Raw genomic sequence first — 21,164 nt, 5'->3', positions numbered from 1 at the left:
TAAAAAACATTAAATGAAAAATTTTCATCTTTACTAACTCTTAGGATGTCTTTGATGAGCACTTAAAAGGTTGCTTGCTATCATACTTTTGATTATAAATGTTGCCCCAAGATATAAAACATATGGCTGGTGAGAACATGACTTGGTTTAATCTTTAAGAGGTACTGTAATGTTTGTATTTTGCTCTAACTATTCTATCTGAAAATTAGATAATATGCCAAAATCACTTATTTTGTGGACTCCACTTCACATGCTGATTTCAATCTTTCAAATCAATAACAGGATCCGCCACTTCCAGCTGATCTTAGAGGGAAAAAGTTTCTTGCATTGCTTGGAACACACACAAGGTAAACAATTGAATTGCCTTGAGAGAATTGTGGGCATAAAAGAAACATCAAGATTAACTTATCTTTCACATGTGTTTAGATTTGAAAATTGATACTAAAAGGCACTACTCCTAAGAAATAAATGCTTCTAGGTTTCACATATGTATCATTGTCGTGCTTTATTATTCTCTTGCATGAGTTGATTTAATTGACAAACTAAGGTTAGATGTTGCAGCTTACCAATGGTTATTGAGTGAATGCTGGAGTGGTCAAGTTCATTCATTTTTCTAGCTTCACACTGGTGCGAGTTTGCATGAAATCATTTTCAACTTAGTTTTTTTTGGTGTATGTTAGGCTGCATCTAACAAAACATAATACATGGTAATGCAACTTATCTCATTTACTAGACTTATACTTGAGTAATTAGAACAAGAATCTTTTTTCTCTCTAGTATGAGTCACAGGTTTCGCTCTGTGATTGATAAAAATTTGATGTAAACTCTGAAAGTAGGTGATTGTGGAGTGATTAATAAGCATATTGCCAAGGGTTTTTAATGATTTTTCATCCAAACTTTTATTTTTCTTAATGCAATAGGTATATTGGACAAAACTATAATATTTCGGTTTTTGCACATTTAGGTTATTTTATAAATTGTAAAGTAATTAGCATTGTTATCCTGCAGTTCCTTGGAGTTGTTTATCATCAAAAGGAAGATCAAGGGACCATCTTGGTTGTCGATTTCCAAATTTATGATATGTCCTGCTGGTCAACGGGTGTACCCTCATTTCCATTTCTAATGTTTATTCAGTGTGATTCTGTCTTGATTAAGATCAATTTAATGCGACAAGTTACCAATATATTTACCCTGAAACAGGTGAGCTGGTGCAAGTTTGAAATAATTGTTGATTGTCCCAAAGATATACGTATCTCCACTTCAAAGACACTGTTAGATCCTCCTGTTGTTGTTACAGCAATAAATTTGAAAACTGTTATCAAAGAAAAGAATAATGGAAATGAAATAGTGGCAGCTTCAATTGTCTGCTGTCACAAGGCAAAGGTATGGAAATGCTTTGATAAACAAGCTGACAAGTCAAAGGAATTCTTTCCACCAGTATACTTATTGGCAAGGTTTAAATTAGTTATTTTTGTACTTCCATGGCAAGGTTTTGTTCCTCAATCAGGGCAGGATTGGTAGGTATTGAATTGTCCTTTACTGTGTCATTTAACACACTTCAATGCATTTCAAAATGAATCAAAGTGGCCACTATAAATTTAGATGTGTTTTACTCATTTATTTTCCTTCCACTTAGATTATTTGGTTCTAAAATTAAGGCTGAAAATAAGTTAATTGAATTTTGATTTTGTTATATCGAGCTCGAATATAAGGGGGTTGCGTTAAGTTGCCAGCCAATATTAAAACTATAACAAATGTTCAATGAATAGATCCATTAAACTATTGTACTAATGCTAGGTTGTTCCCTAAAATGAACGCGTTGAAGGGTCTGATTGTAACGTCTTGGCAAGGACAGTTACATCTCCAGAACTTGGGTCTAGTGCTAAATATGTAAGAGTTCGCGTTGCAGGGTCAGACTATAAATATGTAATGAAGTTGTAGAAGTAATTAGAAAGGGGATAGAATTATAGCCTTGAGACAATAGTGGCGATAGAAACTATAAACATAATTAGCGTATATGCACCACAACTAGTGTCAGAATGAAAAATGAGGAATACGAGAGGGTACATGAGAGTTATGGGTTTAGAACGAGAAATTAAGAAGGGAAAATTATATTAGATTTTACGATAGCATATGACCTTATATTAACTAATACATTTTTTAAGAAAATAGAACACTTAGTCACCTTCAAAAGTGGGAATAATAAATTGTAAATTGATTTTTTTATAGTTAGAAAGAAGGATATAAAGATTTGTAAAGATTGCAAGTTATCCCTGGATAAAGCTTAACTTCCCAACATAGGTTAGTGGTGTTGATATATGCCTCAAACATAGTATCAATAGAAAGAAAATATATATGACTTCTAGTATTAAGTGGTGGAAGTTAAAGGATGGAAAGTAAAATATATTTAAGGAGAAGTTAGAAGTATAAGTATTAGGTGAAATATATGGTGACTATAATATAACATGAAATAAGATGGTATCAAAGTTAAAAATAGTGGCTAAGAGGGTATTCGGTGAGTTAAAAGGACATGCACCACTAAGTAAGGAATTTTAATAGTGGAATGAGAAAGTACATAGAAAGTGAAGGAAAAACGAACAGTTTATAAGGAATTATATATTTATAAGAATGAGGAAAATTTTAAAAAATATACAATAGCTAAGAAAGAGGCTAAGAAAGTAGTGAATGAAGCAAAAAATGACACTTTTGAACGATTTTATCAAATATTGGATAGAAAAGAAGGGGAAAGAGACATTTATAGAATGACTAAAATGAGAAAAAGGAAGACAAAAGATCTTATTCAAATAAAATATATTAAAGATGAATATAATAGGGTACTAGTAAACGATTAAAAAATAAAAGAAAGGTGGAAGAGGTATTTTCATCAACTTTTTATTGAAGGTTTAGGTGATCAACTTAACTTAGGTAATTCAAGTAGGTCAAATAACTCCTGGAGTTTATCCCACCATGCGTCTAACACTTGTGTACCTGTATTTACCTTCCTCCATATCCATGGGGTCAACACTAAGGGGGCCATTAAGGTAACGGATTTACCTTTTTTTTAAGTAGGTTAAATAAGTATAGAATTTAAATTTTTATCTTATCTGAAAAATCGTTGTATCAGATGATATTTTGATAGAGGTATGGAAGTGCCTAGGAAAACAAAATATTAAATGATTTACAAAATTATTTAACATGATATTGAAGAACGAAAAAAATGTCTGATTAATGAAGGGTAAGTACTCTAGTTCTCTTAGATAAGAATAAGGGAGACACAAAATTGTGCAAACTATAGAAGTATTAAACTAATAAGTCATTATATGAAACTTTGGAAAAAAGTAAAAGTAAAAAAATTAAGAAAGGAGACCTTGGTGACTGAAAATTAATTTGGGTTCATACTTGGAGGTCAACAATAGAAGCTATACATATAATTAGACAACTAATTGAAAAATATCGGGAGTAAAATCAAGATCTACACATTGTCTTCATTAACTTAAAAAAAGTTTATGATAGAGTCCCAAGAGAAATTACATGGAGAATTTTAGAAAAAAGAGGTGTTAGCGTAACATATATTGAACTAATTAAGGATATGTATGAGGATGTAATAACCAGACTAAAAACTTAGGTGGAGTAATTGAAATATTTTCAATAAAGATAGAATTACATCAAGGATCAACTCTAAGTCCTTATTTTTTTACGCTAATTATGGACGAACTCACTACACATTCAAAACACATGATCGTGGTGTATGTTGTTTACAGATGTTGTTGTTTTGGTAGATGAAACACGTGAAACAGTAAATGCTAAATTAGAATCTTGGCGGAAAATACTGAAAATGAAAAGTTTTAGTCTTACTAGAATAAAGACAACATATATGGAATTTAAATTTAGCAATAGTAGACGTAATAAGATAATTGTTAAGATAAGAGATGACAAGTTGTTCGGAACCTAGAACTTTAAATATTTAGGATCATTTTTGCAAAATGTTGGAGGGATTGAGAGAGATGTCTCATATAGAATACAAGCAGGATGGTTAAAATAGAGAAGTACGTCGGGTGTTTTATGTGATCATAAAATATCTCTAAATTTAAAGGAAAGTTCTACAAAACTGCAGTTAGATTTGTTATGTTATATGGAGTTGAATGTTGAGATATGACTCGAGCATATAAGTAGAAGATGAGAGTTGCGGAGATGAGGATGTTAAGTTGGATGTGTGGACATACGAGGATGGACAGAATAAGAAATGAGAGCATTAGAGAGAAAGTCGGAGTTACATCTATTAAGGAAAAATTTCGAGAGACACGTTTAAGATGGTATGAGCATCTATTTAGACAATCAATAAATGCTCTAATTAGATGATCTGAAATTATGACAAATACATATATCAAACGAGAAAAAGAAAAACTAAAAAAGACTTCGTTAGCAACAATAAACAAAATAAAATTTATTTAAGCATAGATGATGATATAGTAGGAGATAGAGCTTAATGATATAAAAGGATCCATATGGACGACCCCATCTAATGGGATAATGCTTAGTTGTTGTTGTTGTTGTTGTTGTTGTGTTGTTATATCATACCACTCTCAACACTCTTCAACATGTGATGAAGTGCGTCAAGATGAATTGAGGAGTTTTACTCTTTAATTCCCTTTCACTTAGTTTTTTTTTTAATTTTTAAATGATTAGTCAATTGAATTAAAAATTATGTTGTACTATAGCCTGTCTACAATTGTTACGCTTTGACACACATTAAAGTGTGTCGAGATTAATTTATTTAGATTAGTTTAAATCCTTTAATTTCCTTCAATTTATTTTGTTTACTTCTAAAAATAAAAATATATCAATTGAATTAAAAATTTTGAAATATAAGTTACAAAAGTGCAACAAATCTCTTGACTAAGTATTGATAGTGAGATATAGTTATTTCAAGGCACACTTTGATGCATACTAAAGGGTGTTGAAGTGGGTGTCTGCTCGATATGATACTCAAAACTAGAAACATCAAGTTTCAGTAGTTGACAGGAAACAACTGAATGGTACCTTTTGGCCGTTTTAGGTGGCATAACATAAATTATTTCAAAGCATGCTTATTTTAATGGCTAGTTTTTGATATATATGTTCATTATGACATTTCTCAGTTGGGGATAGCAAGTTCCATTTTTCTCATCATTTATTGTTGTTATTATTGTTCCTAGCTTTATTTGCCTTTGGTTTATTTGGTGCGGTTCTCAAAGGTATTGCTTGAAATCATATACAGATTGACAGTCCTATGGTGCCATCTGAATGGAAGAAGAGGGGAGTGCTTACTCATTTTTCCATTGTCCGCAAAGTAGGAGGCATATCTTTGAAGGATATGGAAAAGGAAGTTGCTGAAAGAAATTCAAAGGCTGGGACAAGTACATTGGCATTAGAAAGCAGGTAAACTGTTGATTTCTCATCTGTTTTCCCTCTGTACTGCAAACTCACTGATGATTTCCTATTTCTACCTTTTTTAGTGAACGGGCATTACTGAACCGTTTGATGATTGAACTGAATAAATTGGATAGTGATGTTCTTGTTGGACACAATATATCTGGGTTTGACCTTGATGTTCTTCTACGCAGGGCTCAGGTTTGGTTTAAATTTAATTTATAAATGTTTATGGAGTATCAACGTATACTGTTTTAGACTCAGGCCTTTTTATCTTTGATATGTTTTTATTCTTGTGGCAATGCTACTCGATTTATAATGCCTCATTGAAGAAGCTGTAGTTTCTGGAGCTTTTTCTTTCAGACAAGAAAACTGCTATGTGCTTCTATAATCTGTATTCTGTACACTTGAATGCTTGATATGTAATTATGTTATGTCCTGAGGGTATACTTGTTCTCAAGATCAGACATTACCCACTTGTGACAATATAGGAAATAATTGATTCAGAACCAATTAAAACCAACACAAATACCAATGTAATATAAACTCACTAAATTTTTAAATGCTAATGTGTATATGTATGCATTTACATGTGAATAGACTAATCTAAACCAGATAAAAGTTATACTATTATCACAACACTCAGATTTGATGAGGGAAGATAACCATAATAGAGGCAGTGGAAAAGAAATCAAACAATTCGAAAAGAGAATTCAACTCGAGTGGGACCATCATAACCTACACATCCTCTGCCTGCTAATTTGGAAGTCAAAGGAAAAGCAAGAGCATGAACTACATAGTATAGGTAGATCCAAGGAAGCTCAAAAATATCACTTACTAACAAAAGTAAGTGCACTAATATAATCATCTGCTAACAAAAGCATAATCAATAACATATCCTTTCACTAATCGTTCAACTAGATATAGTCAATAAATTGGGAGTATATACAATACATCCAAAAAATCACCTGCATAAAATAAACACATGACAAGCATATAACAAAACTCCACGCAATAATATGTTGCTACGAATGAGTCTTGTGGGTAATCAGGGTATCCACTATCTGCGGACAACAACATGCTACCACTATCTAGTCTAGTGGGCAGACAGGATGAGCTAGCTATCTAGCTTCTCAGCGGTTGACTATGGGCGACAATACATGCTACCACTATTTGGTCTAGTGGATAGTTAGAGCATATAAATGTCACTGTCTGTGGGTTACAATACATGCTACTACGACTTAGTCTAGTGGGTAGACAAGACGTGTAGCTATCTAACTACGGACCGTAGACAATAACACACTACCACTACCTGATCTAGTAGGCAGTCTAGATGTAAATGTATACACGACAATAATAACCAATCAAGTAGTAATGATCCATTTAAGAATAGTGCTCTACAAGTTACACTATGGTCTGGTAATATCATACATATATAAACAATCTAAGCATGAATAACAATGAGATTACATAGATGTGAAAATTGATTTAAAATAAGAACAAGCGATTAAGTATCAAATTCAATAAATAATATAGAGTGGAGTTAAGGTAAGCATATAACTAATGCGTAATCAAATACTCATGCACTAAGGTCAAAGATCTAAGGAGGTCAAAGAAGGAACTACTCATCTCTATTGTAGATCATCCTAACCGTCTTCAAGTCAGATGGTCTACTTCGATCTTGAATCTTACAAGTATAGGATATGAAGCAAAACTAAGTATCAGAATACTCCTAGTAACCATGAACAATTAGATTAATCATTTAGTTAAATCAACCCATAAATTAACTACTTTATTATCTCATCAATTAGTTAACATAACAATTAATTGACCAAGGTAATTAAACTTTAAATACTTAGATTTAATAATTTATCAACCTATAAGATCATTACTTATTAATTAACAGATTAATCTATATTAATCAAACCAACCTTAATTATATAATTAAATCAATTTATTCTATCGGTTGTTCTATCTATTAATTGAATTAATCAATCAATTATTATTAAACTTTAATAAAATCTTATCCAAGCCAACTAAATTAATTAACTGGTTGATCTTAATTAATCTAACACCTTAGGCTAAATTAATCAATAACTTAGTTTAATTAAACTAACGTTGCCTCTACACATCAATAACAACAACAACAACCAAGGATTATTCCATTATATGGGGTCGGCTATATGGATCCTTTTACGCTATTGAACTTTATCTCTTATTATATCATCATCTATACTTAATAAATTTTACCTTATTTTATTGTTGCTAACCATGTCTTTTTTAGTCTTCCTCTTACTCGTTTGATATGTGTGTTTGTCATAATCATATCGCCTAATTGGAGTATTTATCTGTCCATCCTTGTATGTCTACACATCCATCTTAACATCCTCATCTTTGCAACTCTTATCTTCTACTCATGTGCTCAAGTTATAACTCAACATTCAGTTTCATATAGTATAGCAAGTTTAATTGTGGTTTTATAAAACTTTTCTTTAAATTTTAGAGGTATTTTACGATCACATAAAGCATCCGACTCACTCCATTTTAACCATCCTGCTTGTATTTTATGTAAGATATTTCTCTCAATCCCTTCATTGTTTTGTAAAAATGATTGTAAATATTTTAAACTCTCGATTTTGGACAACTCGTCATCTCCTATCTTAACAATTATTTTATTATGTCTAATATTACTAAACTTTAATTCCATATATTCTATCTTTATTCTATTAAGTCTAAAACCTTTCTCTTCTAGTGTTTCTCGCTAAGATTCTAGTTTATCATTTACTCTTTCACGTGTTTCATCTATCAAAACAATATCATCTACAAATAACATGCACTATGTATATAGTGAGTTTGTTCATAATTAGTATAAAAAGATAGGGACTTGGAGCTGATCCTTGATGTAACCCTATCCTTAATGTACACATTAATGGCTACCAGACAAGGAATGAAGGCCCACGGTTATAGTGTGGCACGAAGAGGAGAAGCTATGATGACTGGAGGTGGATAGTCTAGAGAAAGCAGTGGTGCGGCGAGTCTTGCACCGATGAAGGCATGATGCAAGTACGATGGTGGTGGCATTGAGGCGGTTTGTGACGGTGGCAACATCAAGCACGACCGCATAAGCGAGCGGCGACAGTGGCGCATGATCAAGGGTGGAGGTTCGGTGTCTGGCGAGCAGTAGTAGCGATATGTGCGAGCGATAGCAGCGATAAAAAAAATGCAGCCCGGTGCACGAAGTTCCTGCCATGTTGGGTCCTGGAGAAGGATCCATTATACGCAGTCTTACCCTACTTTTTTGCAAGTGGCTGTTTTCAGGATTCGAACCCGTGATTTTTTTATTATAAAGCAACAACTTTACCGAGCGATAGCAGCGATATCTAATAAAATTCTATATACTCTTATACACTCATATTTATTTATTTTACATTTTATTAACCTATTATTATTAGTTATATTATTACTTAGAGTTAAATTAAATCAAAATTCTTAATCTATTTAGTTTATATCATCCTAAATGTACACACACACATAAATATATAAATATATATATATATATATATATATATATATATATATTTTTTTTTTTTTTTTTTTTTTTTTCATGATATAACAAATTATGTTTGGTTGTATATTATCCTAGGAGTAAATGCAGTGCCAGTCTAACCACTTACTGATGCAGGTTTGTAAGGTACCAAATGAAACATTGTCCAAGATTGGCCGCCTCAAGCAATATTCAATGCCTAAATTGACAAAAGGAAGTTGTTTCTATGGATCTGGAGCTACTCCTGGAATTATGTCTTGCATTGCAGGTCGTCTCCTATGTGATACCTATTTGTGCTCAAGAGACCTCCTGAGAGAGGTATGTTGAAATCACAGTGCTGGTGCTCTATACTTCTGTTCATATGAATTCAAGACTTATTCAATTTCTGATGAAAACTAACTTCTAGGTAAGTTACTCCTTGACTCAACTTGCAAAAACACAACTAAACAAAGATAGGAAGGAGATTTCTCCGCATGATATTCCTTCTATGTTTCAGTCCACAAAAATGCTACTAGAACTGGCAAGTTGCCCCCCATCTACCTCACTTCATTTCATACTTTTCTCTTACTTATGTAATCACACTTAAAGTCTCTGCTTGCTGTTTCAAAGTGCAAAAAATTTAATGAGAAATATGATATTATTAGGTTGAGTATTGTGAGACTGATGCCTGGCTTTCTCTGGAACTGATGTTTCATCTTAGTGTTCTCCCCCTCACTCGACAACTGACAAATATCAGTGGAAATCTTTGGGGAAAAACTCTTCAGGTGGTCTTCTGATTTTAGTCAATGTTTAATGAATCATTGTTAGCCCTAAGTAGAATAGTTTCTAAGGTTCTGTATCTGTCTCCACAGGGTGCCAGAGCACAAAGGGTGGAGTACCTCTTGTTACATGCATTTCATGCAAAAAAATACATCACACCAGACAAAATCTCTTCACGCACTAAAGAGCTTAATACAACAAAGAGAAAATCAATCAACTGTCAAGATATAAATGAAGATGATGCAAGAAAGGACCATGAATCTATAGATATTGATGTACTTCACATTGATCAAAGCAAAGGGAAAAAAGGTCCTGCCTATGCTGGTGGTTTGGTTTTGGAGCCGAAAAAGGGTTTATATGACAAGCTTATACTACTTCTTGACTTCAACAGCCTTTATCCTTCAATACTTCAGGTATTTCACTGTAAGCTTGAATGCACCTTTCTTTCTTTCTTTCTTTTTTAAATACCATGTACTTCCAGCTTTTGCTAATGCAAATTTCAATATGTATACAGGAATATAATATATGCTTTACAACAGTTGAGCGATCTCCTGAAGGCCTTACTCCTAATCTTCCATCTTCTCAAATTCCTGGGGTGTTACCTGAGGTAAATGACAGATTGCTTTAGGTTTCTAACCACTTTTCTTTAAATGTTCCTACAACACTTGGTGTTTAGCTATTTGAATATTCAAAGAAGAAATTTTACTACAAGAATCCTTTGTCTCCTTGCATATTAGATATTTAGCTCTACAAGGAGCTCAATGTTCGCAAAAAAAAGGTCGTGTTCGGCCTCCAATAGTTATGATTTTATGATTTGTTCTTTTAATTGTCATTTGACTCATTTCTCATCCATTCTCCCCTAGACAATGGTCATTTGTGTTCTTTCTTTCGATTTAAGATTAAGAGGGTGTGTGTTCTTATTGTATTTGTTGGTCACACGTTGGTCGGCTAGAAGGGGGGTTAAATAGCCCTGCCCAAATTAAAAGCAAAACCCTTCTCGGATTTTTAAAATAACACTTGCATAAAATTAAATAAAGAACTAAAAGGTAGAGGCACATGAATTTTTACTTGGTTACAACCGGGGAGGTTGTTAATCCAATGAATGAATCGCACTAGTATCTCCTTCAGGCGGAGAAGCCTCTTACAGCAATGACGTACAAGAAATGAGAAGCTAAACTAGACAAGATAAGCGCACAAGTGTAGAATTTGCAATTGCTTGTTCTGTTTAGCTTCTTGGACCAAGGCTATATTTATAGGTCGGGGCGCCTGGAAGTGTTCCAGGCGCCTAGAAGAGGATAAAACTTTATTCCTTTCACTTAGATCGTGTTTGACCGCGATCTGGATAAAATCCAAGTCCGGGTGCTCGGAAGGGTTCCGGGCGCCCCAGACCAAGAAAGTCAACAGCATTGACTTTTTCGGTCCGGGCCCTCTGCTCCGGTTCAGCTCGCCTCGGTCCGGGTCTTTCGCTCCGGCTTCGCTTGCTTGGGTGATCTCGGCCATCCGGAATAGGGCTCACCTGAATCCAACTTCCGACCTTCTTGAGCAGGCTCCGGCTTCTCGTCCCTCGGAATCGTCGCGTGCTTCCTTCTCATCCGCTTACTCATCTGCAGCTGCTGGCCTCTCCCATGTCGACCTTCTCACTAGCTGCGTCTCTTGCTCCCCGAGCAATCTTCCGCTCCGGCTTCTCGTCCCTCGGAAACACCACACACTTCCTTCTCGTCCGTCGATGTACTCTTCTGTAGCTCCTCGTCCCTCAGACGCAACGAGCTTGTCCGTGTCGTTCTTCTCGCTAGTTGCGCCTTCCGCTCGACTTGCTGTGCTCCTAAGTTCCTGCACATTTAGACACAGGGTTAAAACACCACAGGACCTAACTTAACTTGTTTGATCACATCAAAACAACCCTGGGGTTCCAACAGCATTAGTATGAATTCTCAAATTATTTAATGGGGATTATAATGTGTTGAATCATTTTCTGTCATTCCTGTTAGTATGTTATAAATCCAAATGACATGGATCATGTGGCCCTACTTGTTCGCTGATTAAAAAAGTCCTCTATAACGTTTACTTCCTATCTCAACATGATCATTAGTAGAATAAAACTAATCATTAGCATGCCGGCACTCTCAGATCAGATTGTCGATTAGTAGAGAACAAATCAACACATGGTGAATTATATTTCACAATGATGGGCAAATTTGACATATTGAGATCAAAAAGCAATATCCTACAGGGCTTGTGGAGCCAAGCTAGTCATATTGTTGTAACTTTTAAAACAACTCTAGGTTTAAATGTATTAGGCCAAAGGATTGATAGACCATGTTTTCATGCTTCATGTTCATACTGAAAATCAGAAATTAATTATGCTTTTATCCTTTGGTTCCACAAAATTGTTATTCTTGTTGAGAACCTTTTAGAATAACCAAATTGATTGTGACACTTATTCACAATCATTTGGGGATGTACCTAGGGATGACAATGGGTCGGATTTAAACCTAGTCTTGTATTAAGCCCGCCTCGTTCAGGATGGGTTTAAACCCGGTCAAACGGGTTACGGGGCGGATTTAAAACCATTGATCAGGTTTAGAAGCGGGTTCGGGACGGGTTACGGGTTTTCAATGAACCCATCTCGTATATAATAATAATAATAATAATAATAATAATAATAATAATAATAATGTTTTATATTTATATTATATAATATAAAATATACAATAATAATAACTTATTGTTAACTTGTCTTTAGTTTTTAAGCTTAGCGGATTGGCGGGTCTAGCCCACTATGGACCTGCTGGGGTTTGAGTGGGGTCGGGGCGGGGCGGGTTGAAAAATTAGGCGGGGTGAGTCTGGGTTCGGGTCCATTTTTTTCTAGCGGGACGGGTTTAGGCTGAGTTTGGCCAATCCCAGAACCCGCCTCGTTGCCATCCCTAGATGTACCTTGCCTTGAATGTGTAGGAGGGCACAATATTTACTTAAAAATTAGCTTGAGTTGACTTAGATCTTGATTCTTGATGGTAGTATCAATGCGCAAGTCAAAATTTGAAGGTTGAAGAGAGGATAGATCCTTTGTGAATTTCACTCACATAAGGGTAGCTGATTCTAGGAAAACCAATTCTAGAAGTTCAGTCTCACCATGATGATTATTGGCGCGCTAAATGGAATTCATACTTTTTACCTTTATGTTAAACTATGTGAAGGTAATCTATCTCAAGGTACCCAATATTCGCTTTTGGAGTGATATCAGGGTGTTTACTCAAACGTGATACCTACTTTTTTTGTTTTTGGTAACCTTACTAAAGTGATCACTTTCTTAGGGAGACTTTGTCACTGTGCTCCACAGTCCTCTAGGTGCTATCCCCTACTTCGTGATACCGAATTTTGGCAAATCCATTAAGTTGTGTGATAGCCAATGGTGCCCTCGAGAGGTCTTGGACTACTTTCGTGAATAAGCCCAATCTCAATTTTTATGGGTTGAAAAATTAGGTTCACTTTTTGGTCCTTCCCTGCATTTTTGTAATATGAGAATGCACACTAGTGTCATAATCATGTATGCACAATAAAGTCATGGTCACGAGATAACATAACATGCAATAAAAAAACAATGAATTAATTAAAAAAGCATCAATAGTGCATCGGACTACTCTCTAGTTCTATAATTTAAAGATTCACTCCATGGAGATGGAGTTACAACTAAAAAATGAGAAAGAAGACATTCTACAACCCAAAATCAAGGAGAAAAAGAGAAGAGAATGCTCAGTTGTGAGCTGGTCGTCATCTTCGGAAGGATCTCCAAGCTTGACAGTGGACGGAATCTCCGACGGTTCCTTGGAAATGACACTTCTCTAGGGTTCCTTGTCACAAGGAAACCCCTTTGATGCCTCAAAACAAGCCCCATATGTCCTTTTATAACCGTCAAAGCCTCCATAACCTTCCAAATTTGATTCGGCTTTCCAAAAGTGTCAAGGCGCCGCCACCGTACCACAGCCATGTGGAAAAACATGGTCAGGCCATGTCGGCTACTAGAAGTCTCCTCGGCAAGCACCAGAAAAAAAAACACGGTTGTGCTTAAAAGCACAATCATACTGTGTTTCCCTCGGGAAGTCTGGCTGTTGTTCCGTTTCATGCCAACTCTTCAAATGATGCGGAACTTAGTATTTTTCTGTATTACATGCTCTGGTGAGCAGAACTTAGTACTTTTGTGCATAAATTTCTGCAAGCTGCTGCTGTTTTTATTTACTTGTTCTGATATTATCTTTTCAGTTGATGAGGGACTTGGTTGAGAGAAGAAGAATGGTTAGATCATGGCTTAAGACTGCTTCTCGTCTGAAAGTTCAGCAACTTGATATTCAACAGCAAGCACTGAAACTTACTGCCAACAGGTGCAGCGGCTTTAAAATGTCAAACTAGATGCTTGTTGCTCAGGTTGCATTCTTCTTATGTCTAACCTTTCTTTAAATGATTCAATTCAGCATGTATGGTTGCTTGGGCTTTCTAACTCTAGATTTTATGCCAAACCACTTGCCGAGCTGATAACGCTGCAAGTAAGATTGTCTTTGTTTGATTTTTGAACATAAACTCTTTTATAGAAGTTCCAAACATATGCCATGTTGGCTGCAAAACCTCTTATCCAATTTCTACTCCATACATATATTGTGCAGGGGAGAGAAATCTTGCAAAGTACTGTTGATGTAGTCCAGAACAACTTGAACTTGGAGGTATGGCTGTTTCATTTAGTTGTAGTCAGTAATGCTGTATTGTTAAATGATTATTTGAGAAGTGTTGTTATGTGATTCTGCATTTGTGATTATTCACATTGCTTGGCTTCCCAGTCTTTCCTTCTTACTTCCAGTCAGATTGTCCTCTAATACCCTCAATATTAGAACCCCTTAAAGTTCAAACTACTTCACCCGAACAATTATTTGAGTCTTTCCAACCTCTCCCAATCAAAGATAACTTCCATTGCTCTTTACTGTGGTATTCACCCACTTCCTGAATGCAAATATCTTTCCAGAACCATCAATCAAATCTTTGAAGACCCTTGAAATTCATATTACTTTTTCACCTGAACAATAATGACCCTCCCATCCTTTTGCCTGGAAAGATAACAATATTGAACGAATTTCCATATTGCTTTTCACCGTGGTATTATTCACTTTACTTTCAGAAATATAATTTTCTTTTGTATGCGATTATGTAAAGGTTTATGCATGATTTACAGGTGATCTATGGGGATACAGACTCAATCATGATTTACAGTGGGCTGGATGACATAAATAAGGCAAGGGCAATTGCTGGCAAAGTGATCCAAGAGGTTAGGCTTGTCCAAGTTTACATAGTTCATCTCCTTCAGTGGTTTTGTAATGCAACTATATTTATAAGCTAGTTATGAGTAATCAAACCATTGCGAGTACTGATTGCTAATGTTAATTTCTTGATTCTTGTCCTTCCACAGGTTAACAAGAAATATCGCTGCCTAGAGATTGATCTTGATGGCTTGTACAGGAGAATGCTTCTATTGAAAAAAAAGAAATATGCTGGTGTCAAAGTGCTTGTCAAGGATGGAATGCCATATGAGGTCAAGCTTGATACGCTTAGTCTTTTTTTTTTTCTTGATTCTGTATCATTCCAAGGCCATGCTGATTTAATTTTGCATGAACAAGGCAGGTGATTGAATGCAAGGGCCTTGATATGGTTCGCCGTGATTGGAGTTTGCTTTCAAAAGAAATCGGAGATTATTGTCTCAGACAAATTTTATCTGGAGGGTGATATGACACTTTTCATCTTTTCTATCAAAAAATATCTTTGGTATTATAGTTTCAACTGTATCTTCCAAGTTAACTTGTATTTTTTGAACCATTTGATTTTTTATCATTACAGAACTTGTGAAAATGTTGTGGAGTCTATTCATAGTTCTCTCATGAAGGTACCCAATAGATGTGCAAGATAGATCAGGCTCATTATTGCCGGGGATTGTAAACTGGCATACATATTTTTTGAGCACGTTGGTTCATTGTTTTATCTGATTTCAAAATTGTTTGAAATTAGTCTGACTTTGGCATTTATGTCTCTATAAACAGGTGCAAGAAGACATGAGAAATGGTGAAGTAGCACTTGAGAAGTATGTTATCACAAAAACATTAACAAAGCCGCCAAAAGATTATCCAGATGCCAAAAGCCAACCACATGTGCAGGTTAGACTTTCTTTTGGAGTGTATTTGTTTTGAAAAGTTTATTTGGTACTGATTCACTAGTTTACTTGAATATCATCTTTAGGTGGCTTTAAGATTGAAGAAAAATGGCCACACGGGATGCTCTGCTGGCGATACAGTTCCTTATATCATCTGCTGTGAGCAGGTATAGGCTAATGTTACATGTGTCATGTTTATGTTGTGGTAAATGGAAAATTGACTTAACCATAAGGATGATAACTTCAGATCAACAGATATGCTGATGCCAAATCCTAATTTGCAATCAGATTAATTATAACTTTCTCAGAATAATTATGGATTTTCTTAACATATGTATCATTTAAAATTGTAATATTAGAGTTGTATATGTGATTGTATACTTCAAAATTAATCATGATTGGGAACAATTTAAATTAAGTGATCAATTCATAAATACTTGGCATAGATCCTTTTAAAAAAGGGTAGTTCCATACACGAAGCTCCCATTAATACAGGGTCTCTAGGAAGCGTTTATTGTACATAGTCTCACTTTGTATTGTAAAAGGTTGTTTTCACGACTCAAATTTATGATCACTAGGTCACGACATCAATTTTACCGTTAGACTATATTAATGAAATTAAAATTTGTTTTTATTTTTTTTAAAATCAATTAAAATTTCTTAATTAGAATATTAATGTGTGAAAAATATAAATATAAAAAATGTCTAGTATCTATGTAATGATAAACAGAATGTTATTCCTAGCTATGTGTTCATCTATATATATATATATATATATATTTAGTTTCCATTCCTATATTGTTATTAATATTTCAGACTTTTTAGTCACTTTTAATTATGACTAGCCATCGCGCACACGCGTTGCATGTGTAATATAATACTTGAATACGTGTAAATTAGTACCACAACCCATAACTTGGACTTGGAAAAGGTACGCTAGGCCCATGCAATAGTGCAACGCAAATGCGATGTTTGAAAATTCCAACAAGCTATTATAATGGACTCTCCCTTATAAAAAATTAATTTAATTTTTATATTAGATATTAAATTGATAAGAACAAATACTATACTTGATCTTAGTCAAAAGACGCATAAATTGGACTTGGTAAGGGTGCGTCAGGCCCATGGGCGATAATCGAGAACCTCAGTAGCAAGCTATTATAATGGACTCTCCCTCATATATAAAAAATTAATTTAATATCACACTTGTTCTTAGCCAAAAAGTCGAGAAAAGTATGCTTTCTAATTCGTCGACCCAAGGTATTTATAGAAGTTTCTTCGCTCGCGGTATTGCCCATCCTAAGATGTGGGACTAAAGAGAACCATGACAGTACATTTTCTAATTGATTTATTAAAAAAATTCTCAATAATATCCCACAGATGAGTTTCAAATTCTAGATCCCTGATTGATTAATGAGAAAAATTTTCAATAATACACTATAGTTGAGTCTCGAACTCTAGATCCCTAATTGATTAATGGAAAAATTACTAATAATACGTTGTAGTTGAGTTTTGAACTCTAGATCCCTGATTTATTAATGACAAAAATTTCCTATAATATACTGCAACTGAGTATCGAACTTTAGATCCTTGATTGATGGGTCTATTGAAATTACTAATAAACTTTGAAATTATTTTCAGTGTGAAAAGAAAAAGGGATATTAACGTAATTTAATTTTGGGTTTTATCAAATTAATTGAGAGTTAGTTAGAAAAGGGTGTAGATTCTTAATCAAATAGTAAGATTAAGTAGAGTTTTATACTTTTATTCATCGTCCCACGGCTCACACAGCAAAAACCCTAATTGATTATCTAATCTAATTATTTCTTTGCTTTTTATCCTCTACTCAATATATGGAATTATTCTGCATGGTAGTTTTTTAATTTCCTTTTTGATAACCTTACACATCCTTAGTAGCATTTTACATTTCATCTTTGCCACACTAACTTTTGTTTGTGCTTTTCTAAACTCTCAACATTAAAAAGGGCAATTCGGTGCATGAAGCTTCCACTAATATGGGTCCCGGGGAAGGGTCGAAGCACATTGGGTCTATTGTACGCAGTCTAACTCTACATTGCTAGAGGCTATTTTTGCGACTTGAACAACTTTATCGTTGTGCCAAGACCCCTCTTCTAGGGCCCATAAATAGGCTAATTGACTATGATTTTGTAAATTTTCCTTTAAATCTAAGAAGCACACAACCATCACACCAGATTATCTTATCCGTTCTAACATTTTTTTATTCATTCTAACTACTAATCTTTTAGCACATTAAGTTGCCTTATATTCTCTATGATTTCCTTGTTTTAAGTAGATATTGGATTATTTAAGATTCTTAGAGGGAAAATTATTAAACACCTTTGATTTCTAATTTTTCATGAGTTTAAATTGCATACAATTTTTGCCACTCTATTATTACCAAATTGAAGTTTTAAAGTAAAATTCTAATTAATCCATATTAATTTTGTTGATATATCCACAAGTTTGTAATCATGGTGAAGAAAGGATAATCTGTAAGTGTTCATTATCTATTACCAAAATAAATAAAATTGTTATGATATTTAATTATCCAAAGATATGAAGGAAAGGATAATCTGTAAGTGTTCATCATCATCTATCTTGACTTCATACTAATTTTGTCTGTTGTCTTTTTAGGAAAACTTCTCCAGTTCTACTGGAATAGCTCAAAGAGCTAGGCATCCTGACGAACTGAAAAAGGATGGTGGTTGGATGATTGATATTGACTATTACTTATCACAACAGGCTTGCTACCATTTCTCCAAAAAACAAAAGAAGTTTAGCATTTGAAGTTGTATTCTATGTGATAAACTGATGGCTTCTTTTGACAGATTCATCCTGTTGTCTCGCGGTTGTGTGCTTCAATTCAGGGTACTAGCCCAGCACGTTTAGCTGATTGTCTAGGACTTGATTCAGCTAAGGTGCAACTTCTAAAACCAAATGGGTCTTTCAAAGTGTTTCTATGTCTTTGCTTCTTGACAGACCATTTCATATCTTATTATGTACAGTTCCAATTTAAAGAACCTGAGTCTGTCGGCCAAGATCCTTCTAGCGTGCTCTCATCCATAATAGATGTTGAAGAGAGGTAGGTAGTTTATATAAAGGGAGCACAAAGTAGCATCAATTAACTGTTAACTATATTATCAAGTATCAATGTCAAATACTTGCAGGTATCGTGGCTGTGAGCCTCTCAGGTTGTCATGCTCCAGCTGTTCCAGCACCTTCGATTGTCCTCCTATTTCAAGTTTACTATCTTCAATTCACAAGAAGCCATCTGATTCTCAAGCAGAAGAGCAATCAGATCCTAATTTCTGGCAAAGGATGCGTTGCCCAAGGTGCCCTGACCATATTGAAGTGTGCAAGTTTTCTCCTGCCATGTTAGCTAATCAGGTTCGAGTACTGTACTAGTGCAATGTTTTTCTTTTATGTAGTGATCTAGTAGTTAGATCTGTTACGTAAACATTTTGATTACCAGGAGAGTTCGTCCTTTGCTAAATTGTTTCACAAGATGAATTTTCTACTGTATCTTTTTCTGCAGGTGAAAAGGCAAGCTGACAATTTCATTTACATATATTATAAAGGATTGATGATGGTAAAATACAAAGTGTTTCAGTTTTTCAATACTCATGAAAATATAATGTTTGACGTCCTTCGCTAGCCTTCAAGTGTATAAATGACTACCTTGATTATTTTCTCAGTGCGATGATGAAATATGCAAGTATACCACTCGCAGTGTGAATCTTCAGGTAATTGGCGACTCTGAAAGAGGAACAGTTTGCCCAAATTACCCACACTGCAATGGCCATATCATAAGACAGGTATGACCATTGCAATTTTGCAATATCATGGTTTAAATCTTTACTCGGATTAATTAATCTGCATAACTCAACTGCTAGAATGCTAAAAGCTGTTATCTAATTTTCACTAAGCAGTACACAGAGAAAGACCTATACAAGCAACTATCTTATTTTTGCCATGTCTTGGATGCTTCTAATTTTGCCGAGAAGGTTAGTGTTCCACTATATGCACTTTGACTTCATGGTATCAAATTGTGCAGCTATCTACCTATGAGTAATGAAGCTCCTAGGTGTTCACACTTTTTTCTTTTCAAAAACAACATACAATTATTTATGGGAATGCTATGGCTGCAGCTGGACCAAAATGTTAAGCTATCTATTGAGAAAGAGCTTGCTGTTATCCATCCAGCAGTAAGTCTGGCAAAATCGGTGATCCAGAAGATCCGTGACCGGAGTGCATATGGATGGGTGCAACTTAAGGACCTGTGCATCTCAGCTCAGTAGATCTGGGAAAATGGTAATGTCAATCTCTATGATTGGCCACCTTTAATGACCGTTACTGTCTTCTAACTGGATCATGCTATTCAATCTCTGACCGCTTAAGAATCATTGCCAAAAAAAAAGCTCTCAGGAATAAGTTTGCTACAAGTTGACACAGTGGTTCTTGAAGCATGTCAGAACAATGGTAAATATAAATCATAAATTATTTGGATGAGCCCAGCCATTCGTTCTTCAAGATTTCACTCTTCTGCAATAATATTCTTCCAGCTTGTATGTTAGTCTGCTAATATTCAATTTATTTATTCTACAATTTGTTTGAACAAAGGATAAACTAATCCATATGACTGTTTTAAGTTTGGTGAAATGTATAGTGATATTTTTATATTGTGAATGAACAGAACTAGTGCTCAATATGTTTGGTTAGTGAAGTTGCTTATGTCTAAGGCAAATCAACAGTGTTTCCTACTGCAATCCATCCGTCCCAGGATTGAACTGTTTTTAACCAAAAGCAAGGAAAATTACATTATGGTTTTTCATCATTCCACATGTTTTGATCTGTTTCTATTACTAATTTTGATTTCTTGAGCTATGCTGTCTTATTGTGGTTTGGCTCCTTGAGACTTTAGGTTTGTCCCCAGAGTTAAGAGGTCCAAAATTCCATTATCTTTACATTGAAATGTGGATGGAGGGATGGAAAAAAATAATAAAAAAGGAAGAAATGCAATGAATCTGTTGTGGGGAAGGATAAATCTTCATTGGTTGATGTGAGCTTATGACTAGACTTGACAATGACCTTTTACTACACTTTATATTCATTGTAAAATACTTATAAAAGTTGCTTTCACATATGGAAGGTTTCACAAAGGAGAAAGTTCTTGAACTTTCAAGATTGACCAACGATTCCATTGGACGTGGAATAGGACGGTTTCAAACCTCATGAAGTGTTGAGTTC

At 34.7% G+C, this 21,164-nt stretch overlaps 2 pseudogenes; one reads left to right on the top strand and one right to left on the bottom strand.

Moving 5' to 3' along the window:
- The first annotated feature begins 286 nt into the window (after positions 1–286).
- Positions 287–20,625, top strand: LOC122014834 (annotated as a pseudogene).
- Positions 16,823–16,996, bottom strand: LOC122018171 (annotated as a pseudogene).
- Positions 20,626–21,164: the final 539 nt, after the last annotated feature.

This window comes from Zingiber officinale, chromosome 8B (genome assembly GCF_018446385.1).
Source record: "Zingiber officinale cultivar Zhangliang chromosome 8B, Zo_v1.1, whole genome shotgun sequence".
Classification (NCBI taxonomy): Eukaryota; Viridiplantae; Streptophyta; class Magnoliopsida; order Zingiberales; family Zingiberaceae; genus Zingiber; species Zingiber officinale.
Note: the sequence above shows the minus strand (reverse complement) of the source record. Positions and strands in the feature narration are given on the sequence as shown.